Here is an 18705-nt window from a genome sequence, read left to right on the forward strand (position 1 = left end):
TGAAGGGAACAGAGCAGACAGAGTCAAAGCCTGAGAGATTCTCAGCATTCTGCAATACTCATGATTATTTCTGGGGGGAAAAGTTACTTTAAGTCTCTTCTTAAGGCCAAAATCTTCTGGCTGAATGAGCTATGTTTTAAGAAGGATGCTAGGAAAGGATGCATATCTATGTATAACCTTCCTTATTCTTTTCCTAAAAGAACATTGCTCTTTCACCTTACATGTGTGAAAAAAAAAAAAAAAAAACTGTAAGGCATGTGCAGAATTATTTTGGAAAATATCAGTGCTTCTTACTATAATAATTTAGTAGTTTTAAGTCTTACGTGAGTTTTTGATGAAATATCCTTTTTCCAGTGGTTTAATATATTTAATCCAGTGTTTTTCTGTGTTTAAGTAAATTTGATTAGATTTAGTTTTTTAACTCCAGGGGGAAAATAGTGTGAGCAGTTGGACAGTGAGCATGGTTGTCTGTATCTGAGTAAGTGTATTTTTCTAAAGAATCCAAAGATTTTGAGATTTTCAAAGGGTATACACCCTAAGGGTATAGACTCTATATCCTATCAAAATGAACTTGAAACGAATCCTAATGCATTATAATATCTGCTTCATATTTTCTTTTACAACTTCAATCAGTTATTTAATAATATTGGGTTAAATACTATTATTTTAAAAAAGAGATGTATAAATAATCAGACAAAGTATATTATGTTTCCAGATTATTTATTTCCAATTAATTCAATAGCCTTGCTTGTCACTGCAAAGAAGATTAGTAAAATTATATAGAAGATTTGGTCCATGGAAGAATTTAAATATTATTTTAAATTGTATCCTTAGTATAGTATTAATCTCAATTTTCTCTTTGCCTCAACTGTCTGTTGTTTGGATAATGAATAGGTCGACAGAGGTCTTTTACTAGTCCAGAACCTACTAATCATAGGATCTAGGAGAAAATGCTAGCATAATTGAAAACAGGTAAAAGTGAAGGGGCTTCAAAGGCTGGATGTGTAAGAAAAGAGGGACTTCAGGGTCAAACTCATTGTGTGAGTCTGCTGAATGAAAGACATATTCTGTTTCCAGGAAGCATTTTATGAAATTGTTTTATAACAATTTTTTCCACAAAAATATGAGTACATAAGGTTATGTTTATCTCAATCATATATAGTTTTCATAATAAGCTAGCCCGGTATGGAAAAAAATAATATGTACATACATATGTATCTCAAGTCTCACCTGGAACACACGCATGTAGTTTATAATTGAGCACAGACTTAGTATTCTTTAATAAGTCTAGCCCTCAAGAGCCTCAGAACTTTTCACACTTAGTCTATTCTCTTCCAGAACATGGATTCCTTCTGTGCTGTGAGATCATGCAGTCACTGTTCAACGAGTCACACTTATATGTTGTCTAGCAGCTATAATTCTTGTGTTTAGCAGACTAAGCTGAAACCAGACTCTTTGCACTTCTGCCCATTGCTCTTGGTTCATTGGTGCAACACAGAACAGCTTTCCTTTGTCTCCCACTGGCCAGTCTTCCAAACAAGATTTTGTTCATGAGTTTTTATAGTTTGACCTGGTTTAAATAATACAAAACAATATCAAACATTCTTAGTGTATTTTCTTTACCATCTTGATGTTCTCTGGTCTTCAAAGCTTTCTCTCAAAGTATGCCCCAGAGAAATGAACATATGATGCCAGTGAAGATCTGAGCAGTGCAGACATTGTATTTTTTTAAAAATATTTTATTTATTTGACAGAGAGAAATCACAACTATGTAGATAGGCAGGCAGAGAGAGAGGAGGAAGCAGGCTCCCTGCGGAGCAGAGAGCCCTATGTGGGCCTCGATCCCAGGACCTGAGATCATGACCTGAGCTGAAGGCAGAGGCTTTAACCCACTGAGCCAGCCAGATGCCCCCATTGTATTTTTTACTCAAATCATCATTTTGAACTCGTAGCCAACTAAAGCTACTATAATGTGTTTCACATGAACTGGTGCTAAATTAAGTCTAAAGTGATGTTGTATTTGCAAAATTTCATTTTTTTTTTCTGAACCTGAAATTAAGGAGTTTGCCTTTATTTTTATTTAATTATATCTTCTGAGTTTTAGCTCTTTTCACATTGCAAGTAAACTTAGTCTTAATTCACATATACTAACTATCTCTCTCAATACTGTCTTCTAAAACTTTATATATCATAAATTCCATATCATTTTTTTTTATGTCTCTGAACAGCATGGAGAACTGGAAATGTTTCTAGAGACATTTCTCCATGTTAAGATCAATGTATTGATCGACATTTTGGGGACAGAGATATTGAATCAGCTGTTCAATTCAATCCACATTTTTTGACCTTGTCTATGGATATAATTAGAAACTGACATGTGTTGTATTGAACCCAAGATGATGTATATTCTCTAATACAATAGATCTGAATAAAGGAAATTGGAGCTTTTAATAGAAACACTTAAGAATATCATATTAGCCCTAAATACTCATTTATTTCATTCATACTTACAAATAATTTTTTTTCCAGAACTCCCAGGCTCTCTCAAAACTAGCCCTGATCAGGTTCTGGGCTGCTCCTATACCCCAGAAACTTACTATGGATGGCCCTGTGACCCTATAACTAGTCCAAGTCACAAAACTGTCCCAAGAACTGGGTTCAAAAGTATAAACAGAAGAACTGCAGGCCATAGCAATTGGTCTGAATAAAAAACAGAGGGACAATTTGGAGTCAAGTCATTTGCATTATTTCCTACCTCCAGAAAACCACAGTGGGGCTCTGTCAGCAGGTACTTTATCAGTCAACAGCACAGCCAGAATTATAGGACTCTTGAAATTGGGTAATTCAAGGAAGGCTTATTTACTCAAAGAGACTCAAAGGTGTGGGTAAGGGAGGACTACAGTGATGTTAGAGCCTCTCTGCTGCCTTGGCTTGAGACAATAAGGGGGTCCAGCAGGCTACTGGAAGACGCAGGAATATGTTGGCGTCCATACTGACCAGCCAGGCTCTCGGACACAGGGCGGAGTAGGGAGAGCAATGAACCGGAGAGTCAAACAAAAACCTCCAGCACCATCTGCATGGCTGACAGACTGGTAATAAATATTAAAATAGTTCATGTTGTATACCCGTGAGGTCTATAACCGTCCTCTCATATCTTCTCAGTGGACTGCCACTACTGTTAATCAGCTCCTTTCTGCTGGGTCTCCTTACTTGGTTTACCCATAACTGATCATGTATTTTATTTAATCTTTAGCAGATCAGGAAACTGAGGCTTAGCACTCCCACAGCTTAAGTGAAAGAGTCAGGGGTCAACCGTAACATATCCAACTCCAAACTCTATTATTTCACTAATGTCACCAGCTCTCTGAAATGCAGTGTTTTCATCTAGGAAATGAGGATGCAATGACATTGATGTCATCTAAAAACCCTTCAAGATCTGACATTTAACTCCATTTTATTCTAAATATTAATGGTGATATAAGCCATATGTATCTGCAGAAGGAAGTGCTTGTAAATTTGCCCTTTGGGGGAGCAATTTTATTTTTCCTTTGTGGTTTATTGAATGTCAAGAACATGTAGGTTTTTCTCTATAGATACAAGGCATTTTAAACATCAAGCCAAGATTGCAAAAGACTCCACACTGGGATACATTTTCAAAACAATTTAGCCACTTTGAAATGTAAATTGGATAAGCAAAAGCACTACTGACACAGTTACTGTACTCCATGCAGAACCCTAAGCAGGTGCAAATGAGTTCATTCTGGGATAAGAACCTGCACCTGTTGGAGAGCAGCATTTGGAAGCGTCCTGGTAGCAAATTCTAAAGTAGCTGGAATAGGAAGAACATATTAAATTGCAAAGGGAGATCTGAAGTGGTATCTACCCATTGATGCATATCTGTAATCATGGGTTAAAGTCTGTCTAACCTGAGTTCCTGCTATTTTTGTTTAATGATGTCTCTTCTCCATTTTGGGATGCCGGTCAAATCTGCACTGTCATAGTTCTTTGTCATGGATATCCTATGTCCGCCTGGTCACACCCTGGTGTTGAAAAGAAAATTCTTAATATGATCTGAGGCTATATTCCAAGGATTTCTACAGATAAATAATTACTTTACTCTTTATCTTTCTCTTGGTAATGGGTTTTGAGTTTCTTATAATTCAACAAGTTTTTAAGCCTTAGTTTGAGACAAAATATTAAGTCAGTTTTAATTTAGTTTATTATGCATATATAAAGAGCCCTCACTCATGTGCTAATAATTTTTAACACCTTTCTTCAGTGTCCTCTAATTTTCCTTTGGAAAGGGAAAATGTGTCTATACCTCACCAGTTTTATCTGAGTAAGAAACGATGAAGAAGAGTATTTTAAGCCAAATCCTGAATTAGGATTTATATAATAAACCCCAATCCTTCAGCAATGATCCAAAAAAAGAAGTCCTGTATTTCTTTCAAATAATATGCTAGGTCAATTTCTAAAATTGTTATTTGCAATACTTTAATAATTGTCCAATGTAAAGGATACTTCTGAATTGAAGGTGCTAAAGAAAGCACAGAGATAACACTTTACTGACTCCTTCTGTCATATAACATAGTAAAGAAATAAGAATGTCCATATTGCTACTGCTACTACAGGTTATTAAAAATAAGTATTTATCAAGAAATACCAAGATTATTCTAGGAATTAATATTCAGAAAACTCAGAAACAGGTATAATATGGGTACTAACCAACCAGAAATGACATGACCATTAACAGCTCATAGGGCTGAAAAGGTGGGTGCCACCTGCATACCAGTCCTGGTGGTAGGGATCATCATTTCCCCACTTTTATAGTTGAGGAACTGAAACTTAAAACAATTCAATAATTTCTCCAAAGTCCATAGCCAATATAAGATTGCAACATTGCCTTTTGAACCTAATTGAGTTAACTCTCGAAACTGCACTCTAACCACTCCACCACTGGCTAACCACTGGCTATCTCTGTGTAGGGCTTTGGCAGTATTAAACAATGTGTATTGGACAAGAGCATTTGCCTGTATGCATAATCTAGTAAATCCATGAGTGACTTAAGGGTTTGTAATCCAATACTATAATTTTACAAAATAGGAAGCCAAAGTCTCAAGGAATGAAGTGGTGCTTTTTCTTACGTTATGTTTTATTCCTCTGTCATTTAAAATAGCTTAAAATGTTAGATATTAAAAACATTTGCAGGGGTGCCTGGGTGGCTCAGTCGGTTAAGCACTTGACTTTTGCTCAGGTCATGATCTCGGGGTATCTCTGTGCTCAGCAGACAGTCTGCTTTTCTTTCTCCCTGTCCCTCTTCCTTTCCCCTCTAGCTCCCTTATTCTCTCTCTCTCTTTCTCTCAAATAAATAAATGAAATCTTTTAAAAAAAACAACTTGCACTTATTAATGTTGAACTTATTGATAGAAACACCGGGTGATATGAATAATATATCTGATGATGACTGGCCGACTATAAATATTCATTTCAAACATTATGTAAAGGTAAACTAATTTATAAACATAATTGAAATATCTCAGTCTTTGGTAGATTTATCCTTATCAGTAAAGACAGAGGATATCAGAGGGCTATGTTGTGCTTAAGCTTGCATTTTTCACTGTTTTCCAGCAAAATCTGAAAGATTGCTAATGAAAGTGGTTGGATGTCTAACCAACGGGCAGCAAGAGAGGACCTCTTATATATCTTTCCCCTCTCTCTGAGTTTTTCAAAAGCAAAAAAAAAAAAAAAAAAAAAAAAAGATTCTGGTTCCAGGCAAATGTTGCATACATAAGTTATTTGTTTTGTTTTGTCACTAAATATCTCAGCTTTTGAAACTAGACTTTACAGATCTCTTATATAGCATAGCCTTAATTCATTCCTTGCCACATCATTCATGTTTGCCAACTACATGCACCTTGCTAAAAACAAGACAACAGGCCAAAATGGAGTTGGTTATGCTCAGCCCTAATGTCACCAAACTGAGACTAACTTAATTTTAGTCTCAGTTGTGACTTCCCCAGAAATGTCCCTCAAAATGGAATCTTAAAACAGTCAATCAAGAATCACCTGATCAGTGATGCCTGGGTGGCTCAGTTAGGCCTCCCACTCTTGGCTTTCATTCAGGTCCTGATCTCAGGGTCTTGGGATCAAGGCCACATCAGGTTCTTTGCTCAGTGAGGAGTCCGCTTGGGATTCTGTCTCTACCTCTCCTTCTGCCCTACACCCTACTTGCACATGGTCGTTTTCTCTCTCTCTCTCTTTTAAATAAATAAATCTTTGGGGAGAAAAAAAAATCTCCTGATCAGTTCTAGTGAGGTAATCTGCCTGATAGACACCTCTCATCTTCTAAAGGAAAGAAATCTTGCAGTAATGAACCTGCTTTTTTGCTTGGTAAAACTTCTCTGTTCCTGCCCCCTTCTCCCTATAGAACTCTAATTTCGTATATCTTCTTGGAGCTACTTTCTGTCTGCTTCATTGGAGGCTGCTGGATTCATGAATCATTGAATAAAGCTAATAAGATCTTTAAAAGTTACTCAGTTGGATTTTAACAACATAAATAGCCTACATATTGGGGTTTTAAAAAGTCAGTCCATTCCTTTATTAAATCTAAACTACTTTATTCTTTGTTACATTTTCACCTGATTACTTTCATTCTACATTTCCTGGGTTTGAGTTAAAATAATGTGAAGATTCTGGGGTACAGGTGAACATTATTCCTTTAAGTTTCTTTCTTTCTTTCTTTCTTTTTTTTAAGGCACATCTAGATATATGTTAGGAAAACATGTTCTTTTGAACTAACTTGTCTGATTCTAGGAGTCAGAATGTTCATGGAGTTGTAACAGGCTTCAAACATAGGTTAGCTGAACTGTTGAGGACAGACAGTTACTAAGTCAACTGAGAGAATTTTTAAATTAAAACAACAATGAAATTCCAGTTTAACCATTTCTTCTTTTATGCCATTTATTCCCTTTGATTTCTTTTTTCTACTTCTCTTCCTTTTCCCCAATAAATAGAAGATTCCCCTGATGAGTCACCCCTCAAATATATCCACAGGCAAACATTCTAACAGGAAAAAAAAAGCAATTTTTTTCATAATATACATTAAAATGGAGTGAAGGACTCCTTCCTACCCATTTGATTGCCAGTATTCATTGTCTAATAGAATATTGGATTATTTTCTTCAAGGCTCCCTGTTCAAAAATCAATGTTCTGCTAGACTGAGCGGACTGACAGTAGTATAAGGCTTGCTAGACCAACAACTGCATGCTCTCAGAATTGGAATCCAAAATTGTCCCTGCTAATGATGAGAGGTAAATAAGGAAGAAAAATACAATTATATATGTTTCATTTGCAGTCATGAGGACCCTTATGAATTTTTTTTTTAGGAAAAAGGAACTATAACTCAAGCTCAAGAGGATATTAATTCAAATAAAGGGATTAAAACTATCTCTTAATTACTTTTAGGGATGGATGAACTTGCCCATATTTTGAGTTTATTGAGTATCTCAAATGTTTTCCCAGATGTCTGCAGTTTAAAAAAAAAAAAAAAAAAAGCTTTCTCAGCTACCTTTGTTTTATAGATCTTGTGTAATTTATGGTAAATCCAAATGAAAATATTTTAATTTGGTTTGCAACTAAGAAAACATTTGGCTTTATGCTTTTTCCTATTAATGTTTGAGGTTTAGTTTCCAATTGAGGTCTAAATCTTCTAGAAGTTTTGTGTGCAACAACAACAACAAAAGCATTTATTTTTAGGAAATAGATATAACCTTTCTTATATGAATATTAATTTGTAATTAATAGGGGAAGGATGTTTTGAAAGAGCACACATTATATGTGGCTCTGTTGGTATTGTTTTAGACATAATCAATTGGTTTGAATAAGAGTGCAATGCAGTCTTTTAAATATTTTGAGTGTGCCAGGATTTATGAAATAAAGGCTTTTATTTATTTATTTTTTTAAAGATTTTATTTATTTATTTGACAGATAGAGATCACAAGTAGGCAGAGAGGCAGGCAGAGAGAGAGGAGGAAGCAGGCTCCCTGCTGAGCAGAGAGCCTGATGTGGGGCATGATGCCATATTTACTAATTTTCCCACCTGTGTACCCTGAAGTATTTTATCTAGTCTGACATTTTTATAGAAGGGAGATATTATGTTTTGTCTAAAAATACATGTTCAGGGGCGCCTGGGTGGCTCAGTGGGTTAAAGCCTCGGCTCAGGTCATGATCTCAGGGTCCTGGGATCCAGCCCCGCAATGGGCTCTCTGCTCAGTGGGGAGCCTGCTTCCCTTCCTCTCTCTCTGCCTGCCTCTCTGCCTACCTGTGATCTTTGTCTGTCAAATAAATAAATAAATAATCTTTAAAAAAATCTTAAAAAAAATAAAAATAAAAATAAAAATACATGTTCATATTTGAGGACACTAAAAGTCTAGAATCGACTGAACTGCTTAGTTAATTTATTTCTGAGACAAAATACTTCTTTGGTTGTCATTGTACACTCGAGCCTGCTGGGAGGTGTTCCTAACATTAAGGTAAAAGTATTTTTGTATAAACACTTAGCTAAGTTTTCCTCAAACTAGCTATTCTGTTTGACCATGACAGACCCTCCATTCTGCTATGAATGGGCTATGGTATTCTCTACAGTGTTCTGCCAACTCCTCTGGAAAGACCGTGTTTACGGTTACCAGACTTTTCTTCAACAGATTTGAAGTCAAGATGTGCTAAAGTCTGAAAAAGTTAAGAGTTGATAGACTGCTTTGACTTTTCTTTAAATGTATGTATTCCATTTGGATTTGGGGTACATAACCTTATTCTTTTATTCAAAGAGGTTCTTCCTACCTTATTCCACATCATTTCTACATTAGTCTGAAGAAATTACATGTTTAAGACCCTTTCATTCTTTGGTAACTTCATTATTCTGTTTTGCTCTGCATTTAATTACATAATGAGAACAATCTCTAAATCAGAAACAGCTAAAGTTATTAATGATTTGCTCAAAACTGCTAAAGATGTAGAAGCATTGGAGAAATAGTTGCAGTGGACTTGCTAATGTGTGTCATTATAAAAATCACCATTAAAATAAGTTTGTGATATTTGACTTCTATTGTGTTAATGTTTCTGTTTTTATAAAAGCTACTCTTGACTCCTATCTCTGTGCTAAGTAGAATCTTAAGTTCTTATTTTTGGCAATTCCTTTGTACCTGTACTTTTGGGATCTTTCCTGAGTTAGTTTTCGATTCCTAAACTTAAAACACCATGATGTTTCTTACTGCTTTTCCAGAAATGCGTATTTTATTTGGCCTCATACCATTCAAGACAGGTTCAATGAGACTTGGTACTGCTGAAAACATTACTAATCTTCTATTGCTATTTGCAGTTGGAGGTAACTGTCTCCTTGCATCCCTTTTCCACTCAACTCAATGAAAATTAGAATTGACAGAAACAATTTCTACAAGGAAAGTGGAAAAAATGAACAAAGGAGTTGAAAATATATATCCTCTTATCTTACATCAAGGCTCCTATACATTGTTATAAATTCATTTTTATTTTAATGATATTTCAAATATATAAAGTGCACATATTCAAATTATAAAAGTGAAATCATATAAAACAACTTTTTTGAATGATAAGACAATAACTGTTTGGGATAGTTCATTTTATACAGTCTATATGCAATCAATTGATTCTCAGAAGCTCTGGTGATAAGTAAAGTTCAAGGCCACTAATTGAAAAGAGTTTTAAGATCACAGTACATTACTTGTTTTGCCATGGTTTTTCAATAGCGTAGTTCAAATAATCTGTAAAGCATTATAATGTAACAGATACTGTAACATTATTTTTATCTCTTCATATCTGTGCAGTGAATATTTTGCTTTAACTGAGTGAAAAACATGGTTGACCAAAAAGACACTTAGAGGGCAAATTTCATGCTTCAGGGTTTCAAATCCAAACATTATTTCTTTACACTAAAAGCTTACAACAGAGGTTGCAAACTGGCATTCCCATGAATTCCCAGTTATTAATAAGTTTGTGGTTGTTTGTAATGCATATTATATCAAAATTTAGTAAATTTTACCTGTTTACCTGGATGTTCTGCATTCCTTAAAAAGTTTAACTGATGGCAATATTGTATCCTCATTCCTTCAAAGCAATGTTGTCTGGGACTAACTAGTTCTTGCCTTTCTTATGAAAATTCTTGGCCTTCTTTATTAAATTTTCCATTATCCCCTCCATTCCTCACTGTTTTGTAGCTGACCAACTTCATTCATTTATATTGACTACCTGGCCCTCTAGGTATTGAGTTTGAATACTTTGCATAAAAGGTCTGGCTTTACCAAATCCTTAATCTTGAAGTCTGCTGCAAATGTTGGTCTATTGTGAGGCCTGTAGAGGACCAGAGTCTATTCCTATATAGGTCTGGGGTGGTATATTAAGAGCAATGGTTTCAAACTTTGATGATAGCCAATGCCTTCTCCTATCACAAATGTTTTATAATACTGTTTTAAAGTGAAATTTAAAGGTAATATAATCTACCTATACACACAATTAAGAAAATATGTAGTGCCTTCAATGCTAATGAAGAAGAATAAAGGGGTATAAAATAAATGCTTGGTCATGATTACATTAAAAGACATAATAAAGTAGTCATATGTACGCTTCTAAAGAGATTTGCCATGAATGTGAAAGCTGAGATTTTAGAGTGATCCAAGGGTGTAGTTTTAAAGACTAATGGCAAAAAGAGCATCCCATTCAACAAACTGATATTCTGACATGGTTGACATCATAAAGAATTCTCAGTAAACTTTCAAACAAAACAAACTATCCAATCAATTTTTTATATATATGCATGACATACTGTAGTTAAAACTATGCAAAGTTCCTAATGTGAAAGCCTGTTAGCAGGGTGTTGGGATCTCCTAAGAATAAACAGATATTTCTCTGCTATGTCTGTCTGTCTTCTGGGGGCACTAAGAAAGTCAGATGGTATCTGGAAAATGGTTCTTTCTGAAAGACATTCCTTCTTGTTAGAAGATAGCAGACATCCTTGGACATACATAAAGTCTGCCCCAACTAAATGCCAACAGTGCCTTCCAAGTGTTGTGCCAGCCAAAACAAAATAAAACAACACACCTCTCCAAATGTCTACTGGCATAGATAGATAGATAGATAGATAGATATTATTACATCGCACTGTTTTTCATAATAAATTATATAAAGATGATTTTAACTTTTCTCCCATTTGGCAACTAATACAACTTGCTTTATATATTTAATAATCATAAGAAAAATCTGATTTGTAAACAGAGATGCTAAAAGTTACATTTTATCTCAGGTTTAATTTGGGGATTAAATATAGACTTGCACAAGATAAAATATATACCGATACCAAGATCTTATTTTTAAAATCCTAACGTTTTGTTCTAAAATGATTTTTACATTTCTAGTGTCTTTTTATGTTTTATTTCTAAGTCAGAAATGAGAACTCTTTCATTCTTTGTATATACTCCTCAGATAACACGTTGTGCAGTCTTGAATTTTATAAAGAAAAAAAAACAAATTGGATTTAATCATAACTCTGTTTATCCCTCTTTATTTATGAAATGTTACAATTTGATGTGCCATTGGAGAACTTTGACTATAAAACACAATTTATGATCTGATTAAGATGACCCTGAGACAACTGTGCAGAAATCTTACCCTTTCTATATTTCTTTTTAACTTGTTTTCTAACAGCACTGTTCTTTATGCTGCAAACAATAGCTTATTCTATCACAGGTTAAACAATCTTTAACCAAGAAAAAGACTGAAGTCATTTAAATAGATGTTTAAATAGCTGTCACAATGAAAATACCTGTGACATCTTATACTGCTAAGGTTCATCTGTGTGAGAAACCATCTGAGGGCACAGGCCATTGTAAACCCATCTGATCTCAAAAAATGCCAGCTACACTATGCTCACTTGATATTCATTAAATAGATTCTGAATTTGTAATTAGTTCTATTTCAGAGGAAAAAACAGCCAAATTTCTTAATTAAAAAAAAAATAGAATTTATCAACATTCCTTCTCACTCTCTATTCACTACCACCATCACCAACTCGGTCTGGGTATTAAAAATCTGTTATTCAAATTTTTCTTCTTTTTTTTTTTAAGATTATATTTATTTATTTGAGAGAGAGTGTGTGTGTGTGCATACACAAGTAAGGGGGTGGGAGGGGGAGAGACTGAGGGAGAGGGAGAAGCAGACTCCCGCTGAGCAGGGAGCCCTAAAAGGGGATCCATCTCAGGATCCTGAGCTCATAACCTGAGACCAAGGCAGCTGCTTAACAGACTGAGCCACCCAGGCACTCCTTCAAAGATTTTCTTATAAACCCAGTGCTGAATTACAGTTTATAACTAGAGTCAGAAATGTCTCACATAATCAAATACATTCGAACATCTGTTATGATTTTTATCTCATCTTTTACCTGATCTTTAGTACAATGCTGTAATAAAGTAAGCCATAGAGAGACAAAGGAGAAACAAAGACTTACAGTAATCTAGAAATCATCCCAGCCTTTAGACTGTACAGAGATTTTTTGTTTGTTTGTAACCACTGACAGGAATCAGAATAGCATGCAAGAATGCCAGAGGACATTCATCATTAAATAAAAAAAGACCAATGTGAATATTTAGTATTTTTGTTTGGTTTTTACCATTCTACTAAGGATAGTCTTGTATAATATTGAACACTGGCATTTTATAAAAATGGCCACAACTTTTTTGTTACCACATGGTGTTCTAGAAGTTTGAAACTCTCCATTAAGGTGTAGAGGCTTCCATCACTTTGAACTTGAGACATTGTGACTGTCTTGACAAATAAAATGGCTGGAATTAACGGTTCATGATTTTCAGAGTTAGATCATAAAAGGTGACATGTCTTCTACCTTGTTCTCATATTCTCAGGACTCTTCTTTGGAATCTGGCCACCCCACCATGAGGAATAGCCAAAACACGTGAAAAATCTTAGTGAACACCCAGCATCAATCACCATAAACGTGAGTAAACAAGCTTCCAGCTGTTCTAGCACTCAGCCTTCAAACTGCTTCATTTGACACAGTATGGAGGAGGGAAGAGCTGTATGTGTCCACCAAGCCCTGCTCAAATTATGCAGAGGTTGAGGGGAAGAAAGGGAGGCTATAGGAACTGAAGAAAGTGATTAACATTTTTTCATATTGCCCCCCCAATATATAAGCACTTACTAGTGTCCAAGACCTCATATATTTAGGGGGGAAAAAATCAATCCCTACTTTAAAATTTTTTACCTATTTTAAAAGCTATCCACATATTTATACTATTGGACAACCTAGATCTCATACACAACCTAGAAGAATACACAAGTACCAATACTTGCATCATCTCTCCATAAACTTTTAATACAAGTATACTTTTACTATAATTAAAATGTATAAGTCTACTGAGGGTGTATTTCTAGAAAAATTTTATGGAATTTTTATAAAAGTTATTTTATGAATACTGAATTCAATATATATATTCCTGATCATTTTTAATGTAGCAGAATATATGTTAAATAATTTTAAAGAGATCTTCAAATCTATGTAAGATATTTCTAAGTGGAATACAGCAAATATACTGCATTCATTTTGGTCAGGTCCTGCAATGGTGCCCGTTTGTTCAAAGAGATTTATAAACTTTATAAGGACTAACTTTGATTTATCATTTGCTCAGAGTGGGATAGTCTTCATTTGTATTTGATAAGAGAATTATAGAATAGTAAAACATTGCAATAATTATTTCATTATTATTTTTTAACTTGAAGAATCTTTATTACCTATCTCTTGTGGATATTGTGAAATTCTTCACTTTTTAACATCTTCAAATCCTTTTATGAAAAGTGTCATAAAATATACTAGCATGTTGTGATTCTTTTATCCCTTTCTAAGCTGTCATCTTGGTTGTCAAATTTCCTCTGGGAGTGTGTATTCTAAAGATGTTTTTGCCAAACATCATAGTAGGGCTTTAAACTAAGTGTCTCAAACTATTCACTATGAACACAGGGTAAATTGGGTTATGTTGGAATGACAGTATATTCATTTGCAAGTCCCCTGACACAGTCATTTCAACAACTTAACTCTAGCATTTACAGCCAGCTCCCAGCTGCAGAGGGAAATTCAATGGTCTCATTATTGTGTCTGAACTGAACTGTGTCATGAAGGAGGGGATTCAGAGTCGCAGGCAGATTGGGGCCTTCCGGTTCATCTGCAGTTTGAGCTGGTTCAGCAGCAGCGGCAGAATCAGGAGGCAGGAGAGCATCAGCTCTTAGGGAGGAAACTCTGGTTTGTCCGTAAATCCTAAACGCATAGCAATTTTTGCCCTTTGAGGCGCACAGAATTCTTTTGAACTCCTGTTGGATTCAGGGATCACAGGGATCAGCTTGACTCCTGGAAGCAGGATGTGTTCATTCAGAGGCAGCAGCTTTGGCAGCCAAAGAGGATTGTCAGGGCCTCTTTTCCTTTTAGCAGCAGGAGTAAGTACTGTAAAGAAACAGGGCTCAGGGAGGCTGCATGATGCATAAACAGTATGTAATCCACGAATGTGCTGGGAATTACAGAAGAAGGGGAACAGGAACAGAATTCTGCTGATACTACACTGGGCGGGGGAGAGGGGTGCTCTCCATGGTGAAGACTACTGCTGGTTAGAGAGGCCCTTGTTATCTGGAAGTAAAATATCCCATGGTCTTGAGTTACCATCCCCATGCTTTGTATGGAAAAGGAAAAAAATTCTAAAATTCTGACACTGAAATCTGAACAGATATATCTTTTACTTATATTGCTTAATCGTGTCACTCAATCTATTAAATTATTTAGAAAATAAAGGTAGGGGGGTTGTGGCTTAATGGCGAAAATCAACACAAGCATCAAAATAAGCAAAGGGCAATGCTGGGAGAAGGGGCAGGATGCTATTGCTTTATGCATAAGCAAGAAGAACGTATACTTCAGAGAACTGACTCTATTGTGTGAAATATGGAATGTTTTCCTGGGGATTTGTATTGAAGCCAGCATTTGACTCTTTGAGTCGACTTGCAAACACTGGGCAGGAATAAATAAAGAAGCTATCATCAATCATTGGATATTTATGCTAAGGAGGACTGTTTTCTTCTTTCTTTGTCATTTGTTTAATGGACCACTCAGCGTGACTCCTGAAGGCTATGGCTCTAAGCCCTGAAGGCACATGCCCAAAATCCAGCACAGGCTCTCCCCATGCTAATTTACCAGCACTATTCAGAAGAAGGAAACTGAAAGTAGGAAAGAGCAACAGAAAGAAGGGTTTGGTCAAACATAATACTTGCAGCTGCATTTCTGTTTCTGAGAGAGCTCTGATTTGCCAGCCCTTCACGGCAGTATTTTCAGGAGAGCAGGATTTGGCTTGGTTTTCTTCCTGTGGAGGAAAAGAAATAGCAGGAACTCCATTATTACATTTTAAAATTGCCCTCTTACTTCCCATTGAAAGAAAAAGATTTTAGGCTATTTCAGAGGATAATAAAATAATGAACAACAATTAGTCAGACTTCGTGTGGGGAAAAAAAGAATGCTTCCTTATGATAGTATTTGTCAGCATAATTGTGTCATTTAGGTAGAGAGGCGCCTTTCATTTATTACTACGGCGTGACTTTCAATTTCCAAACATTTAGGAAAACTGTATAAGTGTATACTTTGTTGCAACCTTACTCTTGGAAGCAAAAGAAGACGTTTAAGAAAAACATAGTATAAGGTTTGATTTCTTGACAAATTTGGACATTTTTAGCTATTGTGCTTATTTTTCCCCCAAAGTTGTAGGAATTCGTTTTGAAATATGTCTATATTATGCATAGTGTCTATATTATGCATAGTGAAGCCAAATTGGCCTGAGTAGCCAATGTTTTGAAAGTTTTGGTTATCTCTTGTGACTATTGAAATATATGGATTCCAAAGGACAGTAAGCTACAAGGCACTGGCAACATATTTCCCAGTAACTGAATTAGTGGAATTTGCCTTTGTGGGCAGCTATTTTCCATTTGGTTACTTTGGAATTATCAAGACCTCAGAAAGGAAAAGGAAGAAGAAAGACACAAGTGCTTCAGACTGCTCTCCTTTGACACCAAGGAAATGAATTACTAAATAGAGATGACAAGCTCTTGGACCACAGAATATGATTATGATTGCTCTTAAAAGAAATCTCAGATTGCTAAAGTATAGAATTTGGGGTCATAAATCTGCACCCTGTGTTAAATAATAAAAAGGCATCTAATATTTCTAGCTTAAATATGCTTTTCCTAGAGTTTATCTGATTCTAAGTACAATTTTCAAACATTTGTTCTATATGCATTTGTTGAGCATATACTATATCAAAAAATATCTCCTAGAGGCTGGAAAGATAAAGAAGATAGGTTCTCTGCTAGGCTTGGAACAAGTAGTCTTTGAAAAATAAAACATATTTAGTTCAGTGATAACAGTACAAAAACTGTGATGGATGACAACAGAAAAGGCTATTAATTTCAACTAGTTTAATTTTAGATGGCTTTTTGAGGAATTGGCATTTGAGTTGAGCCTGAAAAGATGGTCAGAATCTCCACTAAGCAAGAGAAATCATGACCATAGGGACTGAGTTATTAAAGCTTATACTTTATTCTGGAAAAACTGAATTATAGATTGTATGGAGAAGATAATAGGATAACTATGAAACACTGAGAGCATGAGTTGTTTATTGAATAGCAGTGAAATCTGAATTGAGGTGTAGTATACTTAGTGGCTAAAAGTCATTCTGAGAGTCAACATAACACAAGGAAATAAAGTGGTTATAGATTTCAGTAGAACCTTTCAGTTTCATATCCTGTCCCTTCCACTCAACCATGGGAGCATTCATTAGCTTCTCCAAGCCCCAACTGTAAAACACATCTACTGTAAAACCTATATCACAGATGTAACATGAAGATTGAACTGAGATGCTATATATGAAATATACACATATAGTGCCTCATTATCTAATAAATGGTAGGTGCTATTACTACTGTTATTACCTGTGTTCTTATTACATAGTATAAGACAAAGTTGGAACCATAGTTTTCAGTAATGTTATGGAAAGAAATTAAAGTTATGCTAACCTTACTGTAAAATGCAAAATCTACTTTGAAGAAGGCTGTAATGTTATCAAAACAATTTTAGAATATTGACTGAAGTCACGTGAAATTTGTAGTGGAGGCATAGAAACCAGTTAGGAGGGTCCAACACAGACCAAGGACAAATCAATAAGAAAGCCAGATGGCAAGAGGTGGAAACTATTGACCCATTGCACTTGATGATTAAGTATTACAAGGTGAAAGACACACACCTAATACAAAATTTTTTTAATGAGTTAATTATCCTATTTTAAAATCACTCAGTTTTCCATTTTTCTCCTATACAGACTATTAAATATATACCATCATGGTCATACAAACAGGTTATGTAGTTAAATCTGTGTCTGTTCTCTATTGCATATAATCATTTGATCATAAAACATGAATATTTATTCAAATGAGAGGTGACAGATATAATTCAAACATTCAATATTTTAATAATCTAGAATTTAACTATATTCTGATTTGAAAAATATTATGATTTGGGCATCAGCAATTTGAAGAAAGTTTCTATACAACTGTTGCAAAGCAGTCTCACTTTAATTTGCTTACCACAGAAAAAGTAGAAAGTAGAAAGAAAATGATTAAAATTCTTACTTTTTTTTTAAATATTTTATTAACAATCACTAGGCAATATATTAAAATGTTGTTGGTAATTGGGTGAGCTGCATCTATCATATCAAAGATGGGAAATTTAAGTTACAGATGGGCTCAGAATCTTTCAGTATTTTAGACACATTTTACAGACATTTTCTTTAATATTTATCACTGATAAGATTTCTCATTGTCTTTGTCTCAGCCTCTTCATTCCATATCACAATGTCCCATATGCCTCCAATAAGAACTTTCTCTTTAATATTGGGTTCTAAGGCAATTTCTTGGTTGTTGTTGGGTCTCCACAGCCCAAAGCTAATTCTTTTAATTGTACTCTTGAGTTAAGCCAAATGTACTTCCATTTTTTCCTCAAATTGTGCTCAAAAGAAAGTAAAAATGTTAAGAAATTTTCAACAAACTGGGTTAATTGAACAATGTATAATCTGGGGGTGTTCACAATATTTTGACCAAAAACTTGTGGTTTAGTAAACTTGATCTGAAAAAACTTATTTGACTTTTATTTTCTTCTTTATCAGCCCTTCTATATTAAGCAGAATGATGAAACAGGTCTGTCAAATTCTGAAAAAGATAGTCCTTTACAAGGGAACCCATCTATGCAGACACAACTCTTCAGAGCAAGTACTTTTAAGCATCCAGGTCCATAATTATATGTTGGCCCCCTGGATTCCACATTGACTTTACTCAGCAATAATGAACATTAAACAGATAACTGTAAGATTCATGTACCGGAGTAAAAATAAAAGCAACAATATCATGTATCTATTCAGACACACCTATACAAAGCCAGTTTTTATCCTTAAGGGATTCAGCTGATCTATGAGAGACATAAAAATAACACTGCAAATTTTTTAAAATGCTTTAATTGGTTACAATATTGGACTGTACCACATGTCATGAAAACCCTAAAGAGGGAGGAATTTATTCCTAATGGGAAGG

The sequence above is a fragment of the Mustela erminea genome, chromosome 11, assembly GCF_009829155.1.
Source record: "Mustela erminea isolate mMusErm1 chromosome 11, mMusErm1.Pri, whole genome shotgun sequence".
Classification (NCBI taxonomy): Eukaryota; Metazoa; Chordata; class Mammalia; order Carnivora; family Mustelidae; genus Mustela; species Mustela erminea.